This window comes from Marmota marmota, unplaced genomic scaffold, assembly GCF_001458135.2.
Source record: "Marmota marmota marmota unplaced genomic scaffold, marMar, whole genome shotgun sequence".
Lineage (NCBI taxonomy): Eukaryota > Metazoa > Chordata > Mammalia > Rodentia > Sciuridae > Marmota > Marmota marmota.
The window spans coordinates 2,125,030-2,137,174 of NW_026000243.1; the positions used below are offsets into that span (position 1 = coordinate 2,125,030).

The window sequence follows — 12,145 nt, forward strand, 5'->3', positions numbered from 1 at the left end:
CATTTTACAAATGCAGAAACAGAGAGGATCAGTAACTTTCCAGATCACTATTTTGTGATATGGTGAAGATCTGAGCCAGGACCTGGTGCCTCTATAAGATAGTGGGGAACACAAGGTCACTTTGAAAAGAGGTGGTATTTCAGTCAAGTCTTAAAAGCAGATGGAATTTTGGGAGGAGTGGAATCTCAAGGTTGGAGAAACAACTTGAGCCAGTGAAAGCCTGTTTGCTTTCCCACCCCACTCCTACCTCTGACTACCTCTGAAGCAGGGGGATGAAACTTGTCCTCTGGGTGCAGAATAGGCAGTTAATTGGGTCATGTCTTGAACCAGCTTCTATAATATAGGTGTAATATAATCCCCAAAGCTTTAAAAAAATATTTCTTACAAGGGTTAGAGCACAGGGTGTGTGCTGGGGCTGGAATGGACAAGCCCAAACTCTATACTATAGCAGCTTCTAAAATACAGATTCCCAGGTCTTTCTCCAGACCAGCTTTCTGGTCTGGGAGTGGGACTTGAAACTCTGACTTGTAATGAAGTTCCCCAGGGGCTTTTCATGTAGGAAGTCCTTGCAATGCAAACCACTGGAAAGAATGCAGATTAGGAGGGAAATCAGGCTAGATTAGAAGAATGACTTTGAAGGACAGGCTAAAGAATGTAGCATTCAAGGCCATTCTTTTTATCAGAAGATCCAATAAACCATTTTCTTTTTTTTTTCTTTTTTTGGTACTGGGGATTGAATCCAGGGATGCTTTACCACTAAGCTACATACTCATCACTTTTTATTTTTCATTTTGAGACAAGGTCTTTTTAAATTCCTAAGACTGGCCTCAAACTTGTGATCATTCTGCCTTAGTCTCCCTAGTTGCTGGGATTATAGATTTGTGCACTACAGTGCTCAGCTTAACCCAATAAACTTTTTGAAAAGTACATTTTTATTTTTTATTGACATACAGTGGTTGTATGTATTTATTAGGCTATAGTGTGACACTTCAATGTATATGTACAATGTGTAACAATCAGTTCAGGGTTATTGTCAAATCTATCACCTTAGATATGTATCGCTTTTTTTGTATTTTTTTGTGTTGGGCATATTAAAAATCTTCCCTACTATATATTTTGAAATATTCAATTAATTGTTGCCAATCAAAGTTTTCCTTCTGTGCTATAAAGAACATTAGAAGCCATTTCTCCTATCCAACTGCACCCTTGTGCCAATTAACCATCCTCTCTCCATTTTTCCCTCTCCCACACTCTTCCCAGCTTCTGGTAACCACTATTCTATTCAATACTTCTTTGACAGCAACTTTTTAGCTTCTACATATAGGTAAGATCATGCAGTATTTATCTTTCTGATAAATACTGACTTATTTCACTTAACATAATGTCTTCCAGTTCATCCATGTTGCTGCAAATGACAACATCTCATTCTTTTTTTTTTTTTGTAATTGAATAAAATTCCATTGTGTATATATTCTATATTTTCTTAATCCATTGACTCATTGATAAACCCAATAAACTTTTAGTCTAAATCTTGTAGGTAATGAGGCTTTTGAGAGGAAAGCAACCTGTGATCCCACTTTTATTTTAGGCAAGAAAGATGGTAGAGAGTTCTTTAGACCAGGTAGGAAATCATTAAAATATTCCAAGCCACTGGTGAGAAATCCCTCAATTAGGACTGGGGCAAAGATGGAGAAATAAGTTTTATTCAGTTCAATCCAACAAGCGTTTCTTTAATATGTTTTCTAGACTGGGTGCTGTGTCAGGCTTTAGGGACCCTAAGATGAAATGAGATATTGTCTCCATCCTCCAGGACCTCACAGTATATCAAGTCATTAAAAATAATTAAGTTGAGAATGAAGGGAATTAGTAGTTGGATGTGTTAGAGACTTAATTGTGTATCCCCAAATTTATATGTTGAAGACCTGGCCCCCTATATGACTGTCTGGAGATAGGGCCTTTAGGGAGGTAATTAAGGTTAAATGAAGTCATAAAACTGAGACTGTAATCCAGCAGGACCAAGTCCTTGGAAGAGGAGGAAGAAACAACAGAGCCCCCTCTCTCTGCTTGTGTGCACAGAAGAAAGACCATGGGAGGGCACAGAAAGAAGGTGCCCTCTGCAAGCCAGGAAGAGACTCAATGCTGCTGACACCTTGATCAGTCTCCAGAACTGTGAGAAAATAAATGTTTAAGCCACCCAGGCTGGGAGCTTTTCTTATGCAGCCCAAGCAGACTAGTACATGCAGATCTTAAATTTGTATTCATAGGGTGACACAAGCAGGATTCAGATGGGTCATTGTGCATATCTGGAGCTCAGAGGAGACAATCTGGGCTGGTAGGACTTCTTATCCTAAAGACAAACAAAGCACAGGTGGAGTGAGAAGAGAGAACCAAGCAGAGGAACTCTAACATGTAGACATGATGACTTGGATTTATAAGATCTCCTGTTTGGTTACAATGGTTTGTGTTGATGAGTTATGACATGCATGTGTCTATTCATTCTAAAATGATGATGGAGGAGAAATTGTACAGTCTGGACCAAATTCTACACACTTAAGTTCCACTCTCTCTCTTCTCTACTGACAGAGCCAAGATTTAGATGCAGAACCATGGAATTTGACAACGCTTTGACCATTAATTACTAACTAGTTATATTGTACCTGCATTGTTGTTATTGAATGTTTAAACATGGGCACTTTGTCTCCCTCCAGTAGAATGAAAGCAGCTTGATGATAAGAGCAGTAATTTGGGGCCTCTTTGCCCCTCCTTTTTACCCTTAGTACCAGCACACAGCTGAGCTACCAGAGGGGGCAGTGCAAATATCTGCTCTGAATGATTATAAAAAGGATTGCTACATTTTAGATAATAATTTTTAAAGCTTTTGCAAACTGCAAAGCAAGCTACATTGGCTTAAAATTACAATATGCATTTTAAAGCACCAAAAGGGTTTTAGTGGCAATCACAGATTTGAAAAGACTTCCACAAATTAATAGCTCGTGGCCATGGATCTGCCATCTCAAGAAAGAGCTGGGCATTGAACTGGATTCCAGAAAATGAGGGGTGTGACAAGTGTGAATCAGTGATGCAGAGCTGTTGCCTGTAGTACTATTTATGGCTCACTGACACCTCTCTGATGGGGTTAAGTATTTACATTCAGCCTGATTTTCCCTCTGACTCTTCAGGCTCAGCAACTCACTAGGAGCCCTGGGAAAGAAAGAAAAGCCTCCCTCCAAGGGTACTGGGTAGGGCCAAATGGATCTCCCCTCCCCCAATATCTGAAGCAGGCTTCCCTCTGGGACTTTATGACAGCCTGACCCCCAGCAAATCTGGCTGCTACTGTACTACATAAAAAGGGCAAGTGCATTCATTATTATTATATCATTATACAATATATAATATATAATAGCGATTATGCTGTCAGCAGCCAGAGTCTCTGACCACACATCAGAGGCTGGGGTGACATAAATCCACCTAGTGAAGTCTTTAGAAAATCTACACGAAGGCAAGAAGATTCAACTCTATCCATAACAAGGCTACTGATGAAGAGTTTCTTCCTCTGAAACTGCAGAGAGTGAATTTGGAGATACTGAGAAGATCTGGACAAATAGTATCATATTTGGGATGTGATGCAAAGTCTCAGTTGCCTTGTCTAAGCCATGGAATCTAATAACTCTCATCTTTACCCATGCCTGAGTCAGAGGAGGGGTAACCCAGAGGCTTAAAATTGACTAAGGGGCAGCCTTCAACTTCTTGGGGTAGATTATTTACTGAAAACCTGGCCTGCCTGGCTGGGGTTTCATTTTTTTATTGTCCTTCCTGACGTTAGGGTCTTTGTCTAGGCTTTATTCAGGACCCCTACCTTGTCTGGGGTCAGAGGATCAGTCACTGCCTGGCTGAAATGGCTCCTCTGCAGAGGGAGAGGGGTTCTTTTGTCCCTTGATTGTAGAGAGGGCCTTGCGCTAAATTGTGGGAGTAAGTGAGCCTGCTTCAGTAGGTGTCTGCATGCCTGTACCTGGCCCTTAGTGAGACTGTCAACTTGGTTGAAGGAATGGAGGTACATGTATGACTACACATGCTTGCTTTGGTCTTCTTCTGTAGAATGCTCTTAGGTGAGGAATCCATTTTTTCCCAGAAGCAGATGAATCCACCCCAGCAAGCCCAAGATGAAAGAGCCCCTCTGGTCTCCCCCTTTGCATTACTGCACTCCAACACCCAGAACTCACTGAGTTTACCAAGGACTTTTTAGAATGAAAAATAACAGGGGCTCCAACAGGCTTGCAGACAAAGCCTCTACTCTCTTTTATATCTCCCCTGCTCCACCCCATTACATTGTCTCCCCCTTGGTGAATCCATCGCCCCAGGAAGCCCATAGAAGAAAAAGCTCTTGAGACTAGGAATAACTAACCAGAGTGTCAACTGAGCACCTTTTCTGGGGCCAGGGTAATGAGAATTATTCAAATGCAATCATAAAAATGAGGCCAGCCAGGCAGGAATGGGTGGGGGGAGTGGTGATGGAGGGAAGGATTTCTTGCCAGTTTGAAGTTTCATATTTTCTGGGGAGTTCTCTAGAAGTCCACAGAAAATTTCACCTCATCTCAGGTCCCCTCAGCACCGGATGTCCTGGAATTCTGCCCTGGGTTCTCTAAAAGGACTTGGCATGGGTGGGTGCGCCCTAAATCCCCGGGGATCCGCTACCCTCCCCATCAGAGGCAACCTCAGGGTTTAAGGCTCCTTTCCCTGCGTGGTTCTGCCTCCCAGCCACCAGGAGCGGGCCCGCGCCTGACGTTTAAGCAGAGCTTCCAGTAGAGGGAGACACTCCAGCGGCTCCTCGACTTGCAGGCGGCCGGGCCCGGGAGTGGGTGGGGGTGATGGGGGGGTGGGGAGAAAGGGGGAGTGGGGAGAGGGGAGGTGTGCGAAGGGGGGGGGCTTCGGGGGGCGGGTCCCTGTGCCGCTGACGTCCCGAGCAGTGCTGGGAAGTATAGGCTGTGTTGTCACGCCGGTGTCAGTCTGATGAAGATTGGCATCAGGTAAGCTGTCATTCATTTCCATGTCAGAGACGCTTTTGCAGGCGGCGGCGGCGGCGGCGGCGCGGCGGCGCGGCGTGCTGCTGCGGGCGGCTGCCTCAGAGCGCGTGTGTTTTATTCCAGTCCCCAAGCCAGAGTATTATTCATTGCGACAGGGCAAGGAGGAGAGAGGGAGAGAGGGAGGCAGCAGGGAGGAGAGAGAGGGAGGCAGCAGGGAGGAGGGAGGCAAGGAGCAGAGAGGGACGGCGGGAGCGTGCAGAGAGAAGCTGGGGAAGCGCCGGGAGAGCGCGGAGCGAAGCAGCGCGAGGGGCAGCGAGGCCGGGAAAGGAGGCGGCGAGAGCCGCGCGGCCCGCCCGCGCCCTGGCCGGGCCAGCGCGCAGCCCCGCCGCCGCCGCCGTCTCGCTGGGCTCGAGCCGGTGGCCGGGCGCTCATTGTCCGCAGATGCAAGGACCCGGACCGCCGCGGGCCCAAGACCCCGTAGCGGGTGGGCTGGAGGCTGTGCGCCGGGAGCACCCGGGGACCCGAGAGTAGGGACCAGTGCGCCGGCCAGAGCTCGGGCGCAGGCGGCTCTGGGCTAGGCTCTCCGCGGGGTGAGGCTGGGAACCGTGGGCCGGCTCTAGGTTCCTCTTTTTCCCGGCTTCAGGAGCCCTTTGGCCGGCGCTTACTTGGCGTCACCAGCCTGGAGCTGGCTTCGAGAGGCTGGAAGCCGGAGCAGCCCCATACTGGGGCCGGGTGGTTGAGTCAAGAAACGGCGGCTGCGTCCTCCCCAGCGGTGCCTGGCCTGGGTAGGCAGGGCGAGTAGAGGTTTGCAGGAGAATCAGTGGGGAAAGGGGAACGCAAGTGGGGTCAGGAAAGCCGGGAACCGAGGGGCCATGCTCAGAGACCCTAGCCTGAGGAGGAGCGAGAATTTGTAGGGTCACTGGCTTCCCGCGGATTGTCGGGGTGCTTTTTGGTAAGGGAAAGGGAGTCGTAGGGGCCAGTGGCGAAGCTTGGAAATAGGGAGAGCTCCTGGTTCGAGAACTAGGGGATGAAATCGTAAAAGGTGGGTGGGTGGGTGGGGGAGACGGATAGCGCCCAAGAACAGAAAGCTGAGGGGGATGGGACAGGGTCCAGAGTCTGCCGCGCAAAGTTTGTTTCTTTCGGGTTAGGCGAGGGGGCTCTCCTGGCTCCCAGACCCGAGAAAGAAACCCGCGCAGTGGGCCGCCCTTTCTGGGGGCTCTTCATTGGAGATCCCGGGGTTCCCGCGCGGTGGGGAGACCTGGTTTGGGAATGGGAGGGGGCTTGTGGATCGGCCCTGAATTAGGGCTGGGTTTTAAGGCCGGCTAGAGTTTGGGTTATGGGATTCAAGCGGTTTTCAGAATCAGGATTGAAGGGCCGCTGGGTAGTTTACATGCCGGCCACAGCAGAGGGCTGGAGGTAGGAGTCGGCGGCCCGGGGTTAAATTTGAGGCTGGAATCGGAGGGACGGGTGGTGTTTTCAGGGATAACTCTTTATTGGGGTCCAGGCTATTAGAGATAGGGGAGGGTTGTGTGTTCGGTTCCTTAAGGTCCGCGGGTGGAAAAGCGTTTAGGTAAGCAACGAAAGTAGTTGATCTGAGCCTTGGCAGGCTAGTCCCGAATGTCCGCCGCTTCTCCCAGAACGCGAATCTGGAGGAGGAGAGCGTTTGGGGCGCACAAGATTCGGTCCTAGGAGAGAGATTCTGGGAAGCGGACGAATGAAGAGACATTCTGGGGGAAGCGACAGGGTATCCTTGCGGGGTTTGGAGTAGATCTGAGGACCCTATATTGGTGGCTCAGCGGGATTCCCGATGCACTTCGGGTCTGCGGGGCCAGGCGGTGAGGCGGGTGTTGGTGGCCTGAGGGGGGCTGCGGCCTGCGATGGGGGGAAGGGGAAGCGCTAGCAGTGAGCTGCCACATTGGGCGGAAGAGTCGCGACTGCGTCCCAGGGCAGGCCGGGCTCGAACTCTGGCGCCCACATCTCAGCGCCGCCTGTACACCGGCAAGCGCTGCTGGGAAGCCTACGAGCCCGATTACTGCTGCAATGTTTTGCTCCAGCGGGAGAAAGAAGTTAGGGTTTCCCTACCTTCATCCCACTTGTCTTCGGACTTCTCCAGAGTATTGGCTTTTAGGAATTTAAACGCTCTCCAAACTGGTGGAACCCCAAAGCTTCTTATTTTAGGCAGATTTAAATGACTCTCCCACTCATCCCAATCTGAGAAATGATACTGTTTAAACACAACATGATGTATTACCCAAAGCCCCAGCCCCTAGCCCTCCTGCTTACTCTGCTACTCTGGCCTTTCCGAGGCCCCAGGACCTTGGTGTGTGTGTGTGCGTTTGTGTGTGTGTGTGTGTGTGGTGGTGGCGGAGGTGTTTTCCCTTTTTGGACTCAGGCACTCCCACTCAAGCTGCATCCCCGCTTCTCTGGCCTAGCTCGGGGTGTGCGGAGTGGGAAGTCGGGACCAGGAAGGGAGGCTGTTCTCTGGCCAGGGAGTGTGTTGGAGGTGCGGGGGGTAGAGGGGAAGAAGGTTTGAGATTTCTTCCTTGTAATCTTAAATCTGTCCCCTTCCAGCCCCGCGCACCCCTCGCACCCCTGGCTGGGAGAGCCAAAAGGCCCTTAGGGGACACAGAAGCCGCGCGCGACCCAGGAGTGGCCACTGCGGCCCGGGGCGCGGCGACCGCCGCGGCGGCAGAGCTCCAAGGCTGTTGTTTTTCGGGCTTGGAATTCGTGCGCGCTCTCTCCCGCCGAGAGCCTGGGGGGTGGGGAGGGAGCCGTGACCCCACGGAGACTCCCCGGTCACCGCCTCCCCTTTGTGAGCGCGAAAAGCATGAAAGCCGAGAGAAAGAGGAGCTGCTCCGAATAAGGGCCAGGGGGTTACTGGAGAGAGATGGGCCCTGACCACCGCTCCCAGTAAAATGCCTCGTGCAAATTGCACTGAAGTGTACCTAACTTGAGACTGGCTGTTTTATGATCCTTTCTCGGAGTTTACTGCTCTGTGCTTTTAAGTCTATAGATTGCTTTAAGTTAATGAAAGTGCTGCTTTCAAAAGGGGCTTTTATTGTGCAGCAGTGACAAATCCAGTACCTCCCCTTTACTCTTCCAAAATGGGCCTGTTTAGCAAGAAGGAGCTTGCTGGAGTTCCCACATAAACGAAGCCTGGGGAGGGGGCACCATGTGACAATGAGGATTAATAAAAGTCAATGCCCCAGTAATTCAGAAAGATGAGTTTACTTCTTTCCCAGCCCAGTTTCATCTGTACATCCCTATATTGCTTTGGGGGCTCTCTAGCTGGCTCTGGCTTTAAATGTCCCTCCGTGCTTCCCTAACAGCCCCCTACCACATTGCTTTAGGTAGGCCTGACCCACTCAATTCAACCCAAACTGAATTTCAGGATTTCAGCCCCCTGCCAATTCAAACTGCAACTAAAATATTTACTTGGGCACTGGGGGAGGGGTTTTGCCTTGCATTCAGTAAGATAAATGTGTTTAAATGATGGGAACCTTGAGAAGGAACAAGGCAGGCTGTTTTTCAGTGCTTTTTCTTTTTTCAATCTATTTGGCACAAAAGGTGAGATGACAAGGTTTTTTGACTAGATCCTAACACCGAAACTGCAGTGGGGCCGGGCTGTGGCTTTGACCGCATGTCATAACCATTTAAACTGTGGTTAGTTGTTCAAAGCTCAAAGCTTCTCCAAGCTGGGTTTCATTAACTCTACACCAGTTGCCTGGAAGTTCAGTAGCAATAAATTGTATAAACACATTTGAAGTAAGTTAGTGATGAAATAAGGAGAATTACTGTCTTGTGAGTGGAGAATCCTGAATTCATGGAGTTCTAGTTTAACTGGAAACATACCACCTCTCTCTTGTCCTTGAAGTTTATGGGTGCACCGCAGTGTGTGTTCAATTTCTTTTTGCCTTGTCCATCTTCAACTGGGGGCTGTAACTCATTAGAGACCAAGACATACCTAGAAAGCAAAAAGGCTGTGTTTTAAAGGGGTCTCTATTAGCCTGATTTAGGAACCATACCTAACCTAACCTGACTTCCTTATCCTTCCTGAATGCTGCATGGAACATAAACAGCCACAGAGAAGGGGCAAATTAGATTTTTAAATGTTAGAGGCTTAATAATACTGTGTTGTTAGCAACTGAAATTGTTTTTATTAAAGAAACAACCAATAAAATTTATAGGCTTCCAACATGTTGCAAGATTTCCTTGCTATTTATTTAGCTCCCCACCACCACCTTTCAGAAATTTTATCTCCAATTTCAGACTTTTGTTTCTGATTTATTTAATCCGGAGCACATTTTCTAAATTAGTTGGAGGAGGGTGCGAAATGCTGTTATAAGTTTTCCTTTTTCCTATGCTGGGTGGCACAAGGACTGGATGCTGTAAGATATATATAAATGTGTGATGCAATTGCTGGAGGTTGACTGCATGTGAAGCGAAGTGTCTGGTTCAAACAAAATGTAGATCCCAGGATGGAGAGGGAGAAAACGATGCCGCAGAGGAAAAACAGAGGAAGTTACATGGAAAATGAAATCATCTCGAGCCACCATGAGCCTTGAGTCTAGCCAACACACCATGCTTTGTATAAGACACTTCACATGAGATCCGTGACTTATTGAAGATTGAATTATATTGAGAAGCTGAATTTAGAGGGAGGAGCTGCGCTTGCTGGGTTCTATCCAGGCAACATGGCCAGGATTGTTGCGATGGGGCTCTGCTAATTTAATTAAATCTAATACCTGATGGGGAAAGGAGGAAGGAGGGAGGGAGGGAAGTGGTTGGGTGATAATTGAGGCTGGCAGGTCAGCATGCTGAGTTAGTCTATAGACTGGAATTTGGGGGACTGGTAGCTTTATGCCCTGTTACGGCCTGGCTGCGCCACTCCAGCGGGTCCTCCAAGCTGCTAGACCTTGCTTTCTTCATCTGTAAAGTGGAATGTAGCACATACAGTTCTCATTAAGCTATGAGGGGTGAAGGATGGGCATGAATCAAGCTCAGAACACTTCAATAATAAAACAGGAGATAGAGGTTTCTCGGCGGCAAAGTCACGTTCTTCCACGTGTTTCCTTTCCTTTCCTGGTTCTACAGCCTGGCCCCATAAGTCTCAGGAGTTCTAAAGACTTTGGTAAAGGGGCAGAACTCCTGCCTTCCTTTAGAATTTAAAAATCATTCTGTGAGTCCCCAAACCACCCAAACCATCTGCGCTTTACCAAGAGGGGCAATTATGGCTGAGTTGGGGGAATTGGTTTGGTTGTTCCCAGTGGTGCTACCTGTAATAGACTTCATGCCTCAGATGAACACAGAACCTTACTTCTCAGAGATGTAGCTCCTTCTCTTTAAGCCATTGAGAACAGAGGCCTAGCCCTGACTGGTGTGTGACATCTGGAGGGACTGGGGGGAGGGGTGCTGGTCTGGAGCTAGCCACAGCCTGAAGCTCGCTTGCTTAGCTGTCTCCATGCTGGCAGATCAAAGCAGATTCTGGGCCAGAAAGCCTGAGCAGTTACACCCAGCACTTCTACAAAAGTGTACATGCACTCGTACACTCCTTCAGTTCCAGTGCCTCATTTTTAGAAGCGAGCCTAATACTAGAGATGTGGCTCCGGTGGAATGTTTGTCTTTAATACTCTCTAGTCCTTTGGGGATTCCTTGGAGGTAATTTTTCCCTTCAAACATCCTTCCCAGCCCTTTGCAGGCAATATCTGAGTCTCCATTTTGATTGGGAGTGAGACTCAGGAGGGGGCAGAGAGACACTGGGTGGGGGAGAAGGGGTGAGGGCAGAGTCCTACCAGAACACTTACAGAACCCCCAGGAGTGAGGGAGTACCAAGCTCTAGGACAGCTCAGTTCATCTTGTGCCGGAAAATGGGGCTTGGGAAGAGCTTGCTGCAAACGTGTCCTCTTCAGGGGGATCTGCTGTTTGGCTTGGGTGTCCCACCACAAGCCCTGCCTGCCTGGGTTTCTAATTACAAGAAGGACGTTTCTGCTAAGACCTATCTCACTAAAAACACATCCCTGTGTGTAATAAGAAACCCTAAACCAGGCAGGATATTTTAAAACTGAAGCAATGAAGATTAGATTAAGTCTCCACCAAAGAACTTCGTTCTCGTATTATTTTTGGCTGGAATGTGGAGAAAAGCAGCTGGCCCTGGGGCCCAAGGCAGACTCTTGAGGGTTCGGATGGGGCCAGAGTGGGTGGTGTAACTGTTAGTTCTCTGCTTGGTAGGAACGTGGCCAGTTTCAGTGAGGCTCAGTCGGAGTGGTGGGGGTAAACAATGGAGGTGAAGGGGGCTATCATGGGGACAGATCAAATCCAGATGGGTCACAATGTGGTGACAGAAGCAGCAGGTCAGGGAGCACCATGAAGGCTCCTAAATCCCGCACCTCATTAGGACCTAATTGTTGGTGTTCAACTTGTGCTTCCACTCTCACCCCCACCCCACGTTCAGCAAATGCAGCCATCGTCCATGGTGGCCTTTGAAGGAATCCTCATCTATTGGGTCCCTTTTGGATGGAGAGAGGAAATCAAATCCAGGAATTTTGAGGAAACAGCCCCAAAATTTGGCTTTGCAAGCCCTGGTCCTGCCCTCCGGGGAGAGGCAGTGGGGCATCCTTCACTCTGAACATGTTCTCTGTGCCCGGCACTGATCTGGGCATTGAGGACACAGCAACCAAACCCAACAGAACAAGTACCATGACCAGGAAGCCTGTCCTCCAGCGGCTTGGCTGTCGTGGGATAGCAGGGAGTATGGACTCTACCATAGGACAAAACTGCCTTCAGAGCCTTGCTCTGCTGTTTACTTATTGTGTGACTTCAGACAAGCTGCTTAACATCTTTGACCTAGTCTCCCATCCGTAAATTGGGAAATAAAGGCATGTAGTTTGTAGGATTGTGGAGCAGCATCTATAAGTACCTGGCACCGTGTCTGGTACAAAAGGGGGATTAATCCTGGTTCCCTCTCCTCCCCATCTCATTTTAGAGCTGATGATCCAGTTGGCGGATTGTCTAGCTTCTTTCCCTTTTTGCTGGCCTGGGTCCTTTCACAGGTCACTTGCACCATCAACAAGGGTTGAACACACAGTCAGTCCACACTGGGGGGTGCAGGGTGGGGGGGTGAGGGG

The 12,145-nt window shown here is 48.9% G+C and overlaps 1 protein-coding gene across 11 annotated transcripts in view; it reads left to right on the top strand.

The window, feature by feature from the left end:
- Nucleotides 1-4,925: 4,925 nt before the first annotated feature.
- Pknox2 (PBX/knotted 1 homeobox 2) overlaps nt 4,926-12,145 on the top strand; it is a 265,198-nt gene continuing 257,978 nt past the window's right edge. For 7 of the 11 annotated variants that reach the window (XM_048796085.1, XM_048796083.1, XM_048796084.1 and 4 more), the window contains exon 1: nt 4,926-5,024. The gene's annotated coding sequence lies outside the window, so the exon portion shown is untranslated. Of the gene's footprint in view, nt 5,025-5,484; nt 5,506-5,546; nt 5,807-12,145 lie in introns of those variants that run through there. The other 4 variants (XM_048796082.1, XM_048796090.1, XM_048796087.1 and 1 more) reach the window with 4 other exon arrangements.